This window comes from Neomonachus schauinslandi, chromosome 9, assembly GCF_002201575.2.
Source record: "Neomonachus schauinslandi chromosome 9, ASM220157v2, whole genome shotgun sequence".
NCBI classification, from domain to species: Eukaryota; Metazoa; Chordata; class Mammalia; order Carnivora; family Phocidae; genus Neomonachus; species Neomonachus schauinslandi.
This window is the reverse complement of record NC_058411.1, coordinates 42,478,117-42,498,716: the sequence shown is the minus strand read 5'-3', so window position 1 is coordinate 42,498,716 and position 20,600 is coordinate 42,478,117. Positions and strand designations below refer to the sequence as shown.

General features: G+C 39.6%; 1 protein-coding gene across 1 annotated transcript in view; it reads left to right on the top strand.

Annotated features, from left to right (window-relative positions):
• PELI2 (pellino E3 ubiquitin protein ligase family member 2) overlaps window positions 1–20,600 on the top strand; it is a 196,786-nt gene that overhangs the window by 56,605 nt on the left and 119,581 nt on the right. The window lies entirely within an intron of this gene.

Here is a 20,600-nt window from a genome sequence, read left to right as displayed (position 1 = left end):
GTCCTGTGCTTTGTATGTGGAGCCACATCCCTGGCTTTGACCCATTAGATGCCAATAGCACGTCATCCCCACCCCCAATTACCACTGCTGTTGGGACAACCAAACAAGACTCCAAACACTGCCACATGGCCCCTGAGTGGTGGGGTGGACAAACCCGCCCCTCCCGCCCCCCCCCATGATGGACCACTGCCTGGGATATAGTGGAACCAACATATATCAATTTAGAACAGTTGTGGTTGAAAGATAAATGATGTTCTTTATCCTAAAGAGTTTTTGTATTAAGTCTTAGTAGAACCTCATTAAGATTTGTTATTTTCCTTCTGCTTATTGAGTAGTAGTTTTCATATAATCTGCATGTACAGGGAATTGAATTTGGGTGATTATTAGAAAGACTGGAAGTAAACAGAGCTAAGTGCCACAAGAAGTTTACTACATCTCCTCTCATAGGTTTGAAGTATATAAAATGTTAATTTTTAGGACTACTTTATTTTCTGATCTATAAATGGGGGAAAAACCTGAGTTTCCATTCTGGTTGACATGTTCCATCTATTTAGATAGGACAGTTTTCTAATTAAATAAATTAGCATGTAATATAGTTTCCTTTTCTATAAAAATTATGTTCCCCTGAAATATTTCATATGGTGCATTGGCTATACATGTTTATCTTAATGGGTTTGGACCATCTGGAATAAATAAGCCTTGATTCCCATTTTTACTGAAAACCCATAGTTCAAAGGGAAATGAATAGCTTCAAGGAAGCATGCATGGTATTTATGTTCCGTCCTAGAAACTGATGACCTTGGTTAATGTTTTTATTAAAAAAAAAAGCTCCTGTTGCTGTTTCTGAAGCCGTGACATGGGAAAAGTTTGCTAGAATGTACCAATGAAAGTTGTCTTGTATTAATGGGGGAATGGTTAGATCCAAAAATATCAAACACCAAGGAAACAGGAAAGATTAATATTTAGCAGCCCAGTTTTTGGCTAGAGAAAGGGAAATAAAGTAAGTTCTAGGAAGGGAAGGACGCTTGATAGGGAAAACAAAGGAAATGAGCTTTACAAAAGATTCTGAGAAAAGAGGAAGTGAAGTAACAATCTTGGAAGGTTAAGGAAGTAGGAGAAATATCTTATAGTCAAAAAATATTTGGAGGATACCAAGACAAAAGTTTTTAAGCATGTGATCAGTGCCAAAAATGTTCTGATATTACAGACCTGGTCCTCACATTTGTCCATGGGTTGGCATTCGTCTTTCCTTCCTCTAGCTTTGTGCCTTTATTTTCCTTAAGCTGAGATTTGATATTGATACAATGGCTTCAGATATTTAAGAACATTTTTATAGAAACCTTTGACTACTCAGGTTTCGTGTTGTGATAGAATATGAAATACAGCTGGAATTTGAAGTAGACCTTCTGGTAGTTCCTACCAGAAGATCAGTGGCTTTTCCTTGTTCGTTACCCACCTCCATCAGCTCCAATTTTAGCTTTTTATAAAACTTTAACCTTTTATACCTAGATTTTACCTGAAGTCCTTTAAGTTCTAAAACTTTTGGTCTCAATCTGTGTTTATGGTCTACATTACTAGTTAGGGGAATTGGTCTTTGGTCTTGTAACCTGGGAAAAACCTATATTCTCAGGGCCTCGGTTTCCTTCTCTACAAAACGAATGAGTTGGCTGTAGACAGGAGCCATGCTGAGTCAGGCAAGATACTTTGGTTATAAGCAACACATGATTCTGTGCTTAAAAAAAAAAAGGCAAAAATGGAGAAATTATTTAAGGTTATAGGGTAAGAACAGCTCAGAGAGGAGAACCAGACTATCATATCAGCAGGGGTTAATACGGACATTCTTGAAAGAGTGTTGTAAAATGACTTGGCTCTACCTTCTGTCTCTCTTTGAGGTTTTTAATTGTCAGGAAAGGGACTCTAGTAGGCCTGGCCGGGGTCAATCAACTATGACCAGACACACTTACTGTGAGCAAATCAAGTAGCCCTTACTGCCTTTTCCTTCTGCATCTTACTCCTCCTGGTACCTTGTACATTGAGGGCCTCCTGCACGGGACTCCACCCTACCTGAGCCTAGCACCTCGGTCACAAATTCCTCACTCCTTCTGTTCCCACTCCTGGTCAGCTGTGTCTTTCCCCTCCTGTTCTACCTGCTCTGTTGACCCCCAGACAAAGTCTCTTAGACATTTAACCTTTGCTTCAAATGTTTCTCCTCCTGCCTCATCTGAACTGAATGCTGATTTTTCCCCCCCACCGGTATAGTCTTTTTCCTTTTTTCTCCCGCCCCTCCAATCTTTCCAGTTTATGGAACTAGAATGATTTCATTCTGCTTCCATTTCAGTCTGTTCTTTAACCCTGCATTATTGATATAAGCTGCCTCTCCCCCTGCGTCTCTTGACCTCACTGACCTGCACTCCACTCTTTTGCATACTTCAGTGATTGTGTACCTCATCGCATCTGTTTCCCCTAACCTGTGTTAAAGCATACATTGGCATCTGTGGGTTATAATACTTTAACTCTTCCAATTTGACTGTCCCTTCACTTTTCCCACTTACATAGTGTACCTTAGAGTCCATTGTCGCTTGAAAGTGACCATACTCTCCAGTACATTCTTACTTGTATATACACAGCTTTCTTATTTAATCTTAAGACCTCTACCCCTTCAGCCTGTCCTTGGCTCGTTATTAGCCCACTTGGGTTTTCCAGTTATGTGCTGACTTCACCCTGGATTCCTTTTCTCTGGTGCCTGTTGGCACCCCTCTTGGTGAGTCCCTGCCTCCGGGCCCGTCCCAGGCCCTGCTGGCCTGTTTTTACTTCTTTCTTGCTCACCCCATTTCCTGTCAGAATGCCAGGGATTGTGGTGTACTTGGCAAAAGCTATTGGACCTGAATCAGCCGTGGTTTGTCTGCTCTGAAATTTCTGATTCTGCAATATGGGTAGTGAAAGGGTCCTCTTTGATTTGGACTTGTAAACGGGAGACCTAGAAGGGCAGGTGTGGTTACGATTGTTAGTCAGAAGGCCAAGTGCTGATATTCTATGTTGTTTCTTCCCTCTGCCACGCAACCTGGGGCACACCAAGGTGTACCCCCTTGTGGATAGTAGTGGCTGCTGGAAAATGGGGCCTCTTAGTGTTCCGTGCATGCCCCTGTCCACGCAAAGTCCGAGGAGGACAGCAAGGACGTGCCATGGTTGTGTCATCTCGGTTTTGTATACTCGCTCCTTGTGTGCGTATTTGCTCTTGAGATAGCAGTACTTAGATATTTCACTTCGTTCATAATTGTTCAAAGAAAACCTAAAATAAAACCTTGTTTTACTTTTGGCAGTTCTGTTACATAGACATAGGGCATTTAGCAATTTATTCACCATTCATTTATTCAACAAATATTTATCTAGCACTTTTCTGTGGCCAAGCGTCATGCTAGGGATTGGATCTACTGCAGCGTGCAGACCTTGTCTGCATAGAGCGAATTGTCTAGTGAGGAGGCAAACAGTAAATTCTCATGTGAATACATGCTTAACTGCACGTTGTGAGAAGTGCAGGGCAGGAAAAGACGATGGAGCTGTGAGAACAGGGGTGGAGGGGGGAGCTTGAATGGGGTAGACAGGGCAGGACCTCTGAGGGCACTTGAGCTTCGAGGTGAGGGGTCAGGAGGAGTTACGAGAGCAGAGCGATCTGGAACAGAGATTCGGGTTTTTTTTCTAAAAGGAAACATTGAAGGGTGTTAAGTAGAGGACGTGGCATAATCAGACTGAGAATTTAAGTCATTTTTTGTTTGGTCATTTCCATTTAAGGCTGTGGGGCAACTGTTGTGCTCCTAACCAGTAAATAGGATGGCGGTGGTGATGGTGACTATTTTGGTAGCAACATGGTTTAAATTTAGCGACATCACTGTGGGGAAAACTCTTCATCATGGTTTTCCCTTGTAGGCTGTGCTTTATTGAAATCTCCTTTTTTGGGCATTTTTACTTTTTAAAAGTGACAGGCTATCCCTTTGTTCCAGTTGGCATATTTCAGAATGGAAAATATCCGTGGTCTTGGAGTGACAGTTTAAAGTCAGAACTGTTTAATGTGATCGTTGCCACCAGGACCGCTCTTGAGCTTTTGGCGCTGCAGTGGCTTTCCTGGTTGATACTGACACTCTTCTTTATCAGTGAATAATACAGTAGCAATTGAGATGGGATAATATAAACTTCGACATAAACTCATTAGTTCAAGCTGATTTTGTAAGCTGTAGTGGGGTCTGCTTTGGAAGTATTGTCTGTCCAGCAGTGGGTGGTCTGTCTGTCTGCTGCATGGCTATTCAGAAGCTGCAGCCTTCGGTGCTTTAGGAAACTCCTGTTTATCATTATCCTCAGACTGTTTAATGCAGCTTTTAAGTAGGGTTTTTTTTTTTTTTACTTTGTTTTCTTTCATTGTTAATGGACTGTAATTCTTGGGTTAGTGGTATCTGGTGTTCTGATGTTTATAAGTTCCAGAAATTCGTTTTGTTATAAAGGGGCAACAAAGTTTGGATAAGTCTTGTCCTTGTAGACACCATAAACATGAATATTCTGAATCTGGCAGAAAAAAAATTAGTAATAAACTGCAGCCCACAATATCTTTGGGTCCTATACAGGAATACCAACCTAAGATAATTTGTATTTATAGAATGGAATGCATCTTAATGATTTTAACAAGATATAAACCCAAACAACCTAAACTTATGCCTCGAGGAACTAGAAATGGAACAACAAACTAAGCCCAAAGTTAGGAGAAGGGAGCAAATACCAAAGATCAGAGCAGGAACAAATGGAGAAGGGAAAAAAGACAATAGAAAAGATCAACGAAACTAAGAGCTGGTTTTTTTGAAAATATAAAGATGAATCTTTAGACTCACCAAGAAAACAGGGCTCAAAATTAGACATTACAATTGCTACCACAGAAATAAAAAGGATCATAAGAAATTACTCGGAACAATCATAGGCCAACAAATTGATCAGTGTAGAAGAAATGGATAAATTCCTAGAAACATACAACCTACTGAGACTGAGTCATGAGAAATAGAAAATCTGAACAGACCAACTACTAGTAAGGAGATTGTTTAGGGGTTTGATTGCTAATTGAAAGTACAGGCCCAGGGCGCCTGGGTGGCTCAGTTGGTTAAGCGACTGCCTTCGGCTCAGGTCATGATCCTGGAGTCCCTGGATCGAGTCCCGCATCGGGCTCCCTGCTCAGCGAGGAGCCTGCTTCTCCCTCTGACCCTCCCCGCTCTCATGCTCTCTCTATCTCATTCTCTCTCTCAAATAAATAAATAAAATCTTTAAAAAAAAAAAGAAAGTACAGGACCAGAAGCCTTCACTGGTGAATTCCACCAAGCATTTAAATAAGAATTAATAGGAGTTCTTATCAAATTCTTCCAAAAAATTGGAGAGGGAATACTTTGAAACTCTTTTTACGAGGCCAGCATTACCTGATACCAAAACCAGACAAGGACAGTACAAGAGAAGAAAATTGCATGCCAATATCCTTGATTGAACATAGATGTAAAAATTCTTCAAGTATCAACAAACCAAATTCAACAGTACAATAAAAGGATCATACACCATGATGAAGTGGGATTTATTCCTGGGATGCACGAATGATTCAACATCTGCAAATCAATGTGATATACTACATTAACAATATGAGAGTAAGAGTCATATGATCATCTCAGTAGATTAAGGAAAAACACCCAGAATTCAACATCCATTTATGATTAAAAAATGTTCAACAAACCGGGTAGAGAAGAAATGTACCTCAACATAATAAAGGCCGTATGTGACAAGCCCACAGCTAATCTCATAGTCAACGGTGAAAAACTGAAAGCTTTTTCTCTAAGATCGGGAACAAGACCAGGATGCCCACTCTGGCCACTTTTGTTCAATATAGTACTAGAAGTCCTAGGCAGAGTAGTTAGGCAAGAAAAAGAACTAGTCATCCAAATTGGGAAGGAAGAAGTAAAGTGGTCTATTTGCAGATGACATATTATTATGTATAGAAAACCCAGAAGACAACACCAAAAAAAAACTGTGAGACGAATTCAGTAAAGTTGAAAGATACAAAATCAGTATCCAAAAATCAGTAACAAACTCAAAACGATCTCATTTACAATTGCATCAGAAAGAATAAAATAGGAATAACTTTAACCAGGGAGGTGAAAGATGGGTCCAGTGAAAACTATATGATGCTGATGGAAGAAACTGAAGACACAAATAAATGGAAAGATGGTTATTCTTCTAGTTGATGAGCATAAACTAACATGGATGTCCATACTACCCAAAGCAATCTACAGATTCAATGCGGTACCTATCAAAATTCCAAAGGTATTTTTCAGAGAAGTAGAATAAACAATCTGAAAGCATGTATGGAACCACCCAAGAACCTGAATAGCCAAGGCAATCTTGAAGAGGAAGAACAAAGCTGGAGGCATCATGCTGTCTGATGTCAAACTGTATCACAAACTTTATAGTAATCAAAACAGGATGGCATTGCCATAAAAACCTACCCCTAGGTCAGTGGAACAGAATAGAGAGCCCAGAAATAAACCCACACATATACGGTCTATTTAATTACAAAGGAGCCAAGAGTAATCAAAGGGGGAAAGACAGTCTCTTCAATAAATGGCATTGGAAAAACTGGACATCCACATGCAAAAGAATGAAACTGGTCCCCGGTCTTACACCATACACAAAAAAAACAGCATAAAGTCGATTAAAGGCTTGAACGTAAGACCTCAAACTATAAAACTCCTAGAATAAAATAAAGGGAATGAGCTCCTTGACGTAGGTCTGGCAATGATTGATTTCTTGACACCAAAAGCAAAGGCAAAGAAAGCAAAAATAAACAAGTGGGACTACACCAAACTAAAAAGCTTCTGCACAGCAAAGGAAATGGGCAACAAGATGAAAAGGCAACCTCAAGAATAGGAGAAATAGGATTTTCAAATCCTATATCTGATAAGGAGTTAATATCCAAAATCTGTGAGGATTAAAACTCAATAAAAATCGTCTGACTTAAAAATGGGCAGAGGTTCTGAACAGACCTTTTTCCAAAGAAGACTTCCACATGGCCAACAGGAATGTAAAAAGGTGCTCAGGGACACTAATGATCAAGGAAATGCAAATCAAAACCACAATGAAATATCACCTCATGCCTGTTAAAATGGATGTCATCAAAAAGACAAGAGATATGTTGGCAAAGATATGGAGAAATGGGAACTCTCATGCACTGTTTTTGGGAATGTAAATTGGTGCAGCCACTGTGGAAAACCGTATGGAGGTTCCTCAAACTAAACACAGAACTACTCTCTGATCCAGCAGTCCCGCTTTTGAGTGTATATCCAAAGGAGGTGAAAACCGCATCTCTAAGAGCTACCTGCACTCCCATGTTCTTTGTACTCCTCTTTACAATAGCCAAAATATGGGATCAACCTAAGTGCCTATCAGCAGTTCGAATGGTTTATAAAAATGTGGTACATAGTTGACTCTTGAACAACATGGGTGTTAGGAGTACCAACCACCCCCCCCACCAGCCACACAGTTGAAAATTTTCATAAAAGTTTTGACTCCCCCAAAACTTTACTAATAGCCTACTCTTAACTGGAAGACTTAACTGACAAGGTAAACAGTCATTTAACACCTAGGCTGTATGTTCTATATGTTATATACTGTATTCTTAAAAGTAAAGCTGGAGAAAAGAAAAGGTTAAGAAAATCCTAAGGAAGAGAAACTACGTTTACAGTACTACCATATAAAAGAAATCTGTGTAAGTGGACCCACACAGCTCAAGCCTATGTTGAAGTGTCAACCGTGTATGTATATACAGTATAATAGTGTTTAGCCACGAGAAGGGACATCCTGCCATTTATGACAACATAGATGAACCTGGAGGGCATTATGCTAAGTGAAAAATATGTCAGAGAGATAAATACTATTTATCACTTATATCTGGAATCTAAAAACCTGAACCCCTAGAAACAGACTGGAATGATGGTACCAGGGGCCAAAGGATTGAGGATACAGGGAGATGCTGGTCAAAGTATACATACGCTTAAAAACCTCCAGTTACAATTTAAATAACGTTTGGCGATCTTATGTACAGCATGGTGATCATAGTTAATAAAACTGTCTTATATACTTGAAAGTGAAGAGTAGATCTGAAATGTTCTCACCTCAAAAAAGAAATGGTAATTATGTCACACTGTGGGGGCATCAGCTAGGGATATGGTGGCAGTCATTTTGCAATATAGAAGCGTACCAAGTTAACATACCACATGCCTTAAATTTAATGTTATATGTCAAATACATCTCAAAGCTGGAACACATATAAACCTGTTTCAAAAAAAAAATTTGAAATAACTTCCAAAAACATTTTATCAAAGAGTATTGTTAAAGCAAAGGAAGAAAGAAAAGGTTACTTGAAATACCAACAACATACTGCATAGTTTAAAATAATTTTCTGATTTAGTATTTATTGAGACTTCAAAAAAATAACTCTTATCTGAATGCAGCGTGGCAGTTTAGAGTTACAGTCTGGATTGTTGCAAAACATATATTAGATGAGAGAACAATTTCTTGGAAAGCTTGTAAATCAGGGCAGTAAAATTCCAGTCGTTATTGACAAAGCTGCAACCATTTCACATAGAAGTGGTTTAACAATTTACTTAAAATACAATATTCAAGACTTTGAAGATAGCTGATGGTTTTTGATTTCATGGAGCTGGAAGGAACAAAGTCTGAAATATATTAAACTTTACTGTCACTCAAGAAAAATGGTTTCAGGGAGCTGGGCAGCTTGTGGCATTATTGATGCAAACGTTTGGAAATCAAAGACCTGAATATTCACTTTAATAGAAACTGTGAGATGGCATTTAGATGATTAAATACTTCAAGAGATTTGGCTTTATTACATGCTATTCTAACCATTCTTCTTTGGTTTTAGGAGAAAAAAATTTCAATTATTAAAATGGATAGATTTATTTGACAAATGGGTGGTAACATATATAAAACCAAATGCAGAAAACTGTGATAGAGAAGCAGAGAATATTGGAGAAACAAATTTGAAATAAAGCAAAATATTCCAGGAGAAGAACTGTTAAATTATCCAAGTTACATGAGAATACTTATTTGATAACATATCTGAAGAATATAACTGACTTACTTTTAATTAATTAACCTTTGGAGTTTGACCACCTGGTGTTTTCAAAGCACATAGATCGAAGGTGAATAAAATTTTGTAAAAGTAAGCTAAATAATCGAATAGGATAGTCCAATAAGTGGTTTTCATGGCTTAGGTAAGGATAGAAATACTGAATATAAAAACTGTAATATTGGGGCTAGAAAAATATTGAACTGAATGGACACTAGTTCAACAGAATGTAATAGATTTACCATGAGCAACGTTATGTTACAGGAAAATATAAGACTCCATTTACTCCTTGGCTTTCAATTAAATGGGGGAAGTTACTAGAAGAGTTTGGTTTGTCATAGGAAATCCTAGCTCAGACTTAGATGTGACCCTAGATGTGACCTTTACATCAAGTAAAGGATCACACCAGTAATATCTAACAATTAACAGATGACTTGGAAATATATTAGCATGATTTGGTGAATGATTGGCACTCTCACTTGCATGACTGGGGAACAATTTTACACTATCTATAGTTATTATCCAGACCATGGAATGTTTTAAAATTTTTGACTTATACACTTAAGTTATTACAATTCTGTTTGTTAAATATTAGCACTCCTGACATGAATAATTCTTATAAATCTCTCTAGGTGATTACCTCATTTTATGTTTTACATAGTAGGAGTTTTAACATCAAGAATTAGTTATTAACTGCTGTATTTCTATATATTTTGACTAACCAATGCTTTTATGGTTTTCTAAGTTTTTTCATAGTTTTGCCATTGCAAATAGTGTAAGTTTAGTAATTTGTGAGCTGTTCTTTTCCCTTTTTTGGTTTAGCTTTGACTTCTGTTCACAAAGTAAACAGTAGCTTTTCTTATTTAAGTACACTTTCTTTCAAATCCCCTAAATGTTGACATCTCTACTAGCTGTGTTTAGGCTAGACAGTTTGACTTGTACTGGTTGAAGATCTCAAACAATAATTGTTTATCACCATTTCTCCATTTAGATTTGTGTGAGAGGCTTAAAGGTAGGTTTTAAGATATTTTATACTATTCTTAAAATTAAACTTTGAGGTATGATTCACAGTGAATAATCCCAGAAAGTTGAAGTTGATTAGAGTATCACATTTGCTATTAATGTAGTTTGGCACTAACATTTTTGTTTTCTCTAATCCTTCTAACATATCTTTTTATCAGTTCAAGCACCAACAACGAATGGAGTTTTTTTGTCTGTGTACAAAATCATCACAAGGTCATTGCTGCTGTCTTTTCTGTTCATTGATATTTAATCTAAATCTCTGCTGTGCGGAATGGGCAGAAGAATTACTGTTTTCTCCCAAAAGGTATTTGTGTCTTTTATGTACTTAGGATGTGGTTGGCAGCGTAATGCTCCCTCCCCACCAAAGATGCCCATGCCTTAATGTCTGGGACCTGTGAATACCTTATCTCACATGGCAGAGGGGACTTTGCAGATGGAATTGAAGTCATGGAACTTAGAATAGGGGGGTTACATTGGGCCCACCCCAGTAGTCTGTGATAATCACAAGAGTCCTTAAAAGTGGAAGAGGACGGTAGAAGACTCACAGAAATGTGCAGGAAGAAGGGGGGAGGGAAGTTTGAAGCATGAGCAGGACTATACCTGCTATTCCTTGCTTTGAAGTTGGAGGCAGGGGCTGGGAGCCAAGGACTAGGGGCTGCCTCTAGAAGCTGAGAACAGCTCTGGCAGGCAGCAGCAAGGAAACCAGGACCTCTGCCCTATTGTCCACATGGAACTCAATTCTGCTAACAAGCAATGTCCCTGAAAGCCATCTTACCTAGAGCCTCGTAGAGGAACACGACCCTGCTGTCCCCTTGATTTCAGCCTCCTGAGGCTTGGGCAGAGAAACCAGCCAAGCCTGTGGACCAGCAGGTCTGCAAGATAACAAATCTGTGTTTGGAGCTGCTACGTTTTGTGGTAATTTATTACAGTAGCGTGAGAAAACTTATATGTATACTACTGTGGGAAACTAAACACAAAGTACCTTGTTTTACGGAGCAGCCCGTGACCTTGTATTGGGGGAAATGCAAGGCTGGGGAGGCCATCATGGAAAAGAGGTTTTTGTTTCTTTCCTTTAGTTCTCTTGGGTCCAGAATGCTGGAGCAGCTTGTTGGAAAGCTTTACTCCAGCACTCAACAACTTAATTATCAGTGTAATTATCTGCTTTCCTGATATATAATCATTTTACTATTGACTTGATTCACATATTAGTTGGAAAAATCCTATTTAATTTGTGTTGTCCTTAAAGCACACTTCCATTAACGAGGTGCTCTTAACATGTCAGTGTGGGAGAATACTTGTATTTATACTTAAAATTATGCCATTACTCAGACTTATTTGAATTATGCCTGATTCGGGCACTTATACCCATCCTGTCTTTCCATGGAGGAAGAGCATCTTCTGCCTGTAACTTCCCTTTTTTAAAACATGGAATGTGAAATTTGGAAGGAACCTTCTGCCCTCTGACTCCTCATTTTACACACAGGGGACTCGAAGTTCAGAGAAGCCCAGTAAGCGGTCTCAGGTCACCCAGCCAGATGGGGTGCCCAGGACCCAGGAATATCAGTCTGTTGCTGCAGCTAGCAGGTGGAGAGTGCTCTAAAGGACAAGAACCAAGCTGGATATTCTGCTCCTGATTCTCTGACCTCCTAGGAGTGTGGCTTGGAAAGTCCATTTATTTCTGAACTAGGAATGCTGTAATGATAAAATAAATGAATATGGTATTTGTTAGTAAAAGTGGGAGTTGCTTTGGCAACTTAAGGATTATCAGCACTGTTAGGACAAGCTGTCCAGTCTGGAATCAGCTCTCTCCAGAGAGCGCCGTCTCTACAAAAGGCACCACGGTGGAGGCTTGCATTTAGTAGCTGGTTTGTTTGAAGTGGTACTTACAACAGCAAGTAGTAAAAGCGACATCAAAATAAATCCTGTGCAGCTGAAAAGAAGTCATGACCTTGGAGGGAGGGTCACAAAGGTATCATGGACTGTCTTCAATTTGCGGCTGGCCTCTTTTGTCACACTTTTGCCTTTCACATTGCAGTGTGCTGTTGACCTTCTCTTTTGTGAAAAAGTACTTCAGGCCCTTTGAAGTCCTGTGCTGCTGACTGATGCACAGAGAAACCTACTTACAAGCACTTTATTGATCGCACCCATGTCAGCGGCAAGGCGTGAATACGTGGCTTTAGGAAACTTTGGGTTTTTTCTTACCAGAGTTGCGTTAATGGGCGCTTAGTGGAGTCCAGCCACATTAGCTCTCCGATGGGTAAGCTCGTTCTGGCTTGGATCTTTATCCTTACTTTGCTGCCAGAGGAGCCCTGTGGGAGTGGCTCTGTCTTCTCTGTGTTGCAGCCTGACGTTCAAGTTAAATTCCCTGGGTGGCCCTGTTTTCCCTCACCTACACCTTTGACATTCTCATTTCTTAGAATGTGCTCTAGCCTTGAATACTAACCTATAGTCCCACCATCCTCTAAAACATGGCCCAGATGTCCTTTCCCCTAGGAACTCTCTCTGATACCCGTCACTCCTAGCCTCAGTGAAAAGTCCTATTGTGGACTAAGTTCAAAAAAGTGTGTGTGTGTGTGTGTGTGTGTGTGTGTATCTCCATGGGAGTTCTACGCTGTGTTAGAGTTGTCGGTGTTCTGTCTTATCATGCTGGAAAGCAAGTCCCTTGAAGGCAGGGGTGGTCTGTCCTGTCTATTCCAAGAGCCCAGCCCAGGTTGCTGAATGAGTAGCCAAGTGCTGTGGCCTCCTTGGGCATGGGGTGGGACAGCTGGTTGTTCTAATGGGTCACTAACTAATGTGTTCTGTAAACCCACAAGCACATGCACAGGTCCGCTTATATTTCAGGCACATTTAGTAAACTAAAAGTTTGGTTTCCAAATTTTCTCTCTTATAAATAATGTGATAACTTGCTCTGTACAAAATTTGTGTTAATTTCCGATCCTTTTTTCCTTCCAATCTCAGGAACCACATACTTGAGAGTTTTAGGAAGAAAGTTTTGGTTTTTTTTAATATTTAATTTTTTCTAAGTTCAATTGGCCAACATACAGTACATCATTTTTTTTTATGTTCAGTTAGCCAGAGTATAGTACATAAGTTTTTGTTGTAGTGTTCAATGATTCATTAGTTGCGTATAACACCCAGTGCTCATCCCGACATGTGCCCTCCCTAATACCCATCACCTGGCTACACCATCTCCCCACCCCCCTCCCTCTGTAACCCTTCAACAGATGAATGGATAAAGAAGATGTGGTCCATATGGAATGGAATATTACTCAGCCATCAGAAAGGATGAATACCCACCGTCTGCATCAACATGGATGGAACCGGAGGGGATTATGCTAAGTGAAGTAAGTCAAGCAGAGAAAGACAATTATCATATGGCTTCACTCATATGTGGAACATAAGGAATAGCATGGAGGACCACAGGGAAAGGGAAAGAAAACTGAATGGGAAGAAATGAGAGAGGGAGACAAAGCATGAGACTGTTTTTTGGGGGGTCTTTTTTGTTTTTTTTTTTAGTTTATTTATCTATTCATTTAAGTAATCTCTACACCCAGTGTGAGGCTCGAACTCATGACTCTGAGATCTAGTCACATGCTCCTCCGACCAAGCCAGCCAGGTGCCCCATTAATAAGCTTTATAAACTATGAGAACAAGAATGGAATTAAAGTGTGGGCTTTAGAGTTTCGACTTCCTGAATTCCTAGTTTCCCCCATTCACTACCTGGAGACTCACTTGGGCAAAATACTTTTCTGTAGCTCACTTTCCAATTTTTTATAAAACAGATTTAGGTCCATATAGGCCAACTTATCCTGCAATAACAAACAACTCCTCAATCTCCGTGGGTTTTTGGCAGCCCAGTGTACTTAGTATTCATGTTGCATGGCCATTGTGGATTAGCACAAGGGAAGGGTTCATCATGGGAATTCAGGGATCCAGATAGAGGGTGCATCTTGACTTCTATTTCAAGGATTGTGGGGGGACGTAAGCAAATACAACTTTTTTAAAACTTCTGCCTAGAGGTGACCTACTTGGATTTCACTGGCTAAAGCAAGTCTTAGGGCTGACTGAGTTCAAATGTTGGGTTGCATAATCCTTTTGCAGAGAGAGGCATCAAAGATTTGCAGATGGTCGTGCAGTCTGCCTCCAGGTTGTGGCTCATGAAGGGAAATACTTGGAATGTATAACATATAGCTAGCACATGGTAGCAATTGATGAATGTGAGCTCATGTTAGAGATTGGTTTCTCTGGAAAGTATTAATTGTCTGTTATAAGAAGATATAAGTGGGCTTAGGATAGGATGACACCTAGCATCCAGAGTAAATTATTGGCAATTTGATTGTATATTTTAAAAAAATTTCTCTTTAAAATGCACTGACTAAAAAAACTACAGCTTCATGATTTGATTATAGGTTTTCTCTGTAAACTTCACAATTTAAATTTATCATTTTTTGAAAGGAGGTAAACACTTTATTTTTTTATGTTATGTTAGTCCCCATACAGTACATCATTAGTTATTGATGTAGTGTTCCATGAGTCATCGTTTGTGTATAACACCCAGTGCTCCATGCAGTACGTGCCCTCCTTAATACCCATCACCGGGCTAACCCATCCCCTCACCCTCCTCCCCTCTGAAACCCTCAGTTTGTTTCCCATAGTCCATAGTCTCTCATGGTTTGTCTCCCCCTCTGAATCCCCCATCTTCATTTTTCCCTTCCTTCTCGTAATGTCCTCCGTGCTATTCCTTATGTTCCACATATGAGTGCACCCAGATGATACTTGTCTTTCTCTGCTTGACTTACAGAGCACAGTAACAAAGGGTTAATGAGTAGTTTTTGAATTATCAACCCCACTAACCTTGAAGATCAGTGTATTTCCTTACCGGAAAATGTACTCAGAACATTTTGATAAGCCATTCTTAGGTGAAAATGCATCTGTCCTGAATCCGTTTTGGTTCCTCACGCAATCTTCAGACTGCCAACATTCGTTTCATTCCTTGCTTTTCGAACAAAGGAGTAGTTCTGTATTTTTTTGGTGTAGAGTTAAACCTTTGTTTCACATGAATCATTTAGGTTAGAAAACCCCTTTTAAGGCTTTCCATAGTGTCTGGTTGACACTAACATGAATATCAGTTTTTTTTTCCCCCCAACACTTAAAAAAATTATTGTACTCTGCAATCTTGTATCATAAACCCAAGAATACTATTTTTAAATTTCTAAATACCACTGATACATAGGTTTTATGAGTGAGGTAGAACAAATGTTAGGAGAATGGGAATTGTGGTAAACAGATCTTATCTAGTTTTTTAAGAAAAGACTTTCTCTAGGGTACACAAATCATAAGTATAGAGTTTGATGGATTTTCATTAAGTGAACACACCTATTTAAGCAGCACCCAGGAGACCCCATTGTTTTCTCTCCTAGTCACCACACACTGTTGCAACCTAACCCTGTAGCCTGGTTTTCTGTTGTACTTTATAGAAATTGGATCTGTAGTGTGCACATTTTTTATTTTTTTCATTAGCATGATGTTTATGAGTGAAATATCCCACATTGGATAGGTTTGTTCATTGCTATACAGTATTTCATTGTATGAATATTCATTCTCTTATTCAGTATGCATTAAAGTATTAATCACACTAAAATTTCAGTAAAGTTTTTTATAAATTAAAGTTTTTTTTAAAAAACTGTTTCAGTCTCAGATGTGAAATCAAAATAAACAGAATAGCTACTAACATCCACAGCAGGAGGTTGTAGCAGTTGAAAACGTAACCACCTGTTGCCCAAGTCAGAAATGCATTCTCACACTGGAAATAGGTTAGCCTGCTGAAACAGTAATGATCTTACAGAATTGGATATTTGGGGGAAGAATTCTAATTTTATACAAAAATTTGAATGTTATGATGTGTTGTTTTCCCCTCCTAAAAAAAAAAAAGAAAAAATATCTATTGTAACATAGGGCCTGCATACCAAATTCTCCTCCGTTTTCACATTTGCCCCTCTGAGGGGTGTCGCTGGAACCCAGGAGGACCTACTCTCTCTTCTCTTGCTGCCCCCGCCCCCTTCCACGCCTGTGACGTTAGACAACATGAATTCCTCCTGGAGTCACTACCCCACTGTAACCTTCAAAATGTGGCAACCCAAACTGTAATCTTGAGAACTGCTCTACTTGAGCTGTGATACAAAATCAGGGGTTTTTTTGGTTTTTTGTTTGTTTTTTAATAAGTTCTGACTCTGGTTGCTCTTTTTTTTTTTCTTTTAAAAGAATATAGCCTGTTTATTTTTGTTTAATGGGAAAGTATTTTTGTTTGCTCTTGAAACACTGAACAAAGGTTTTAAAGCAAATTTGCTGAATTTTCTTCCACCTAGTGCTTTATTACGCTGATGTGTTTCTAGTTTTGTGTGTTTCTTCTTTTTTAAAATTCTGTAACTGGGGGGCGCCTGGGTGGCTCAGTCAGTTAAGCGTCTGCCTTCAGCTCAGGTCATGATCCCAGGATCCTGGGATCGAGCCCCGCATCGGGCTCCCTGCTCCGCAGGGAGCCTTCTTCTCCCTCTGCCCTTCACCCACTCATGCTCTCTTTCTCACTCTCGCTCTCTCTCAAATAAATAAATAAAATCTTTAAATAAAATAAAATAAAATTCTGTAACTGTGAAAAGGGAATTTCATTTTGTGCATACATCAGAGCAGCAAGATAAATTTTCTTGATTCTAAATTCAGTAACCCTAAGTTGGTGTGTTGGAAAATGATTTTTTTCATTGAAGTATAGTTACAAAATGTCACTTTACTTTCAGGTGTCCAACATAGTGATTCAACAAGTTCATGCCTTATGCTATGCACACCACAAGTGTAGCTACCATCTGCCCCATTACATCGCTATTACAGTATTGTTGACTGTATTTCCTGTGCTCTTTTATTCCCATGACTTATTCATTCCATAACTGGAAATGTGTGCCTCCCACTCCCCTTCACCCATTTTGCCTATTGCCCAACCCCTTCCTCTCTGGCAGCCATTAGTTCTTTGTATTTATGGGTCTATTTCTGCTGCTTGTTTGTTTTTTAGATTTCACATACAAATGAAATCATGGTATTTGTCTTTCTCTGTCTTATTTCACTTGGCATAATACCCTCTAGGTCCATCCATGTTGTCACAAATGGCAAGACAGCATTCTTTTTTTATGGCCGAGTAATATTCCATTGTGTGAGTGTGTGTGTGTGTGTGTGTGTACACATATATACACACCACATGTTCTATATCCATTCATCTATCGATGGACACTTCAGTTGCTTCCATATCTTGGCTATTGTAAATAATGCTGCAGTAAACATAGGGACACATATCTCTTTGAATTATTGTCCTTGTTTTCTTTGGGTAAATGCCTAGTGGTAGAATCACTAGATCATATGGTAATTCTGTTCATTTTTTGAGGAACCTCCATATTGTTTTCCACAGTGGCTCTACTGATTTGTATTCCCACCGACAGTGCACAAGGTTCCTTTTTCCTCCACATCCTCACCAATACTTTTTTCATGTGTCTCTGATTTTAGCCATTCTGCTAGGTGTAAGAGGATACCTCATTGGGTTTCCATTTGCATTTCCCTGATTTGTGATGTTAAACATCTTTTCATGTGCTTGTTTGTCATCTGCATGTCTTCTTTGGAAAAATGTCTATTCAGGTCCTTTGCCCATTTTTTAAATTGGGTTGTGTTTTTGGTGTTGAGTTGTAACGGTTCTTTATATATTTTGAGTATTCACCCTTTATTGGATATATCATTTGCAAATGTCTTCTCTCATTCAGTAGGTTGCTTTTTGGTTTTGTTGATGGTTTCCTTTGCTGTACAAAGCTTGTGTGTGTGTGTGTGTGTGTGTGTGTGGTCCCAGTGGTCTATTTTGCTTTTGTTTCCCTTGCCTTAGGGAGACCTATTTAGAAAAATGCTGCTAAGGCCATGTTAAAGATTGGTACCTATGTTTTCTTCTAGGATTTTTATGGTTTCATGTCTTATATTTATTTTTCTTTTTTTTTTTTTTAAGATTTTATTTTTTGCGAGAGAGAGAATGAGAGACAGAGAGCATGAGAGGGAGGAGGGTCAGAGGGAGAAGCAGACTCCCTGCTGAGCAGGGAGCCTGTTGTGGGACTCGATCCCGGGACTCCAGAATCATGACCTGAGCCGAAGGCAGTCGCTTAACCAACTGAGCCACCCAGGCACCCTCATGTCTTATATTTAGGTCTTTAATCCATTTTGAGTTTATTGTGTGTCGTATGAGAAATTGGTTCAGTTTCATTTGTTTTTCATGTTGCTGTCCCTATTTCTGCAGCACCATTTATTGAAGAGATGGTCTTTTCCCTCACTGTATATTCTTGCCTCCTTTGTTGATCGGTTGACCATATAAGTGTGGGTTTATTTCTGGCCTGTCTGTTCTCTTCATCTAGTGTCTCTTTTTGTGCCAATACCATACTGTTTGGGTTACTACAGTTTTGTAGTGTACCTTGAAATCTGGGATTGTCATATCTCCAGCTTTGTTCTTCTTAAGATCGCTTTGGTTACATAGGGTTTTCTCTGGTTCTGTATAAGCTCTAGTATTCTAGTTCTGTGACAGGTATGGGTATTTTGACAGGACTTGCATTGAGTCTGTAGGTTGCTGTGGGTAGAATGGACGTTTTAACAATATTTTTACAATCTGTGAGCATAGAATATCTTTTCATTTGCGCCATCTTCATCATCAATGTTTTATAGTTTTCGGAGTACAGGTCCTTTACCTCTTTGGTTAAGTTTATTCCTAGGTATTCTTTTTGGAGCAGCTGTAAATGGAATTACTGATTTCTCTCTGCTACTTTGTTATTGTGTGGAGAAACACAACCACTTTCTGTGTTTCTGGTCCTTCATTCTTTACACTGAATCAGATTAACAGTGGTTAATTAAACAGTGGTAAAAGGGAAAAGATTAAGAAGTTTATGAATACTACTTTAGATTAGGGTTTCTTGACCTCAGCACTATTGACAGTTTGGCCAGATTATTCTTTGTTGTGAGGCAATGCCATACATTGTAGAATGTTTAGTGGCATCCTTGGCCTCTAGCCACTTGATGCCAAAGGTACCCCCTACTCCAGAACTGTCTCCAGACATTGCTGAATGTTCTTTTGGAGGGAGGGATGACCCTAGTGAGGACCACTGACTCAGACTCCTAAGTCGAGTCAGTATGTTATCTGGTTCAGAGTGCAGGCTCTGGAGTTAGAGTCCTGTGGTTGATATCCCAGTTCTTCTTTGGCCAAGCGACAACTACACTGTCCCTCAGTTTTCTCATCTTGTAAGTGATGGAAAATAATATTCAACTCCTAGGTTGGAGTAAGGGAGTTAATACATGTAAAGTTCTTGGCGTTGAGAATGGCACCTGGCATACTGTAAATGCTGAGTAAATGTTAACCATGATTATTATGGTTACTGTTTATAAGAACATTGGGTATCCTATTACATCCTTCTTTCCTTTCCTTCCTTCTATTGCTTATTTTTTCATTGTGTCACAGAATGGCGACCTAAGGGGAAATCATAACTGAGTAAGGGTTTCAGCAAATTAATCCTTTTTTAATACAGCTTTTTAAAAAGCTGTATCGCTGTGTGCTGTAGCTGGCAGGCAGTGTGGTGGTGAATTGATACCAGCCTTTTCTGACCAGTTCTCTTTCCTTCAGCAATTGTGTACTGCTTTGCAGAAACCAGTGCTCAAAGTCGGGCTTGGTGGAGGTAGAGGGGGGCACTTTGCACATTGACTGTCTCTGGCCTGGATTAAGAACTGCTCTCAGTTCTGGTCTCTGTCCTAAGCCTCTCTCTTGCTCACGTCGGAAACACAGTGAGACCTTCTGTCCCCAGAATGGAGTGTGGTGGAAAGCCTTCCAGAGGGGCGCATGGGGGGCTTAGTCCGTTAAGTGTCTGTCTTCAGCTCAGGTCATGATCCCGGGGTCCTGGGATCGAGCCCTGCATCGGGCTCCTTGCTCAGTGGGGGGAGTCTACTTCTCCCTCTACCTCCCCCTGCTTGTACTCATGCTCTCTCGCGCTCTCAAATAAATCTTAAAAGTCTTCCAGATAGAGGTATGGGCTGGAAGGAATTCATTTTTCCTGTTACCCCAGTTAGTTGAACCTCCCTCTGTCTTGAATTTCACCCGTTATCTAATCTGACACAGACAAATTCATCTTGCCAAAGCCTTGATTGTGGCAGTGGTTGCTAATTTCATAGAATAAAAAAAGGCAGTGGAGGGGGGCAGGGGGTAAGGGCTTGGATGGGGAGGAAGAAGCAGCAGAGATTTTTGTGGAGGAAAAAAATTTCTGTACAATCTGAGAATGGAAAAAGGAGTTGCAAACAAATACGTAGTCATACATACTAAGAGGGACTTGAAACAATTTAAATATACAAAATATTTCCTCTGATA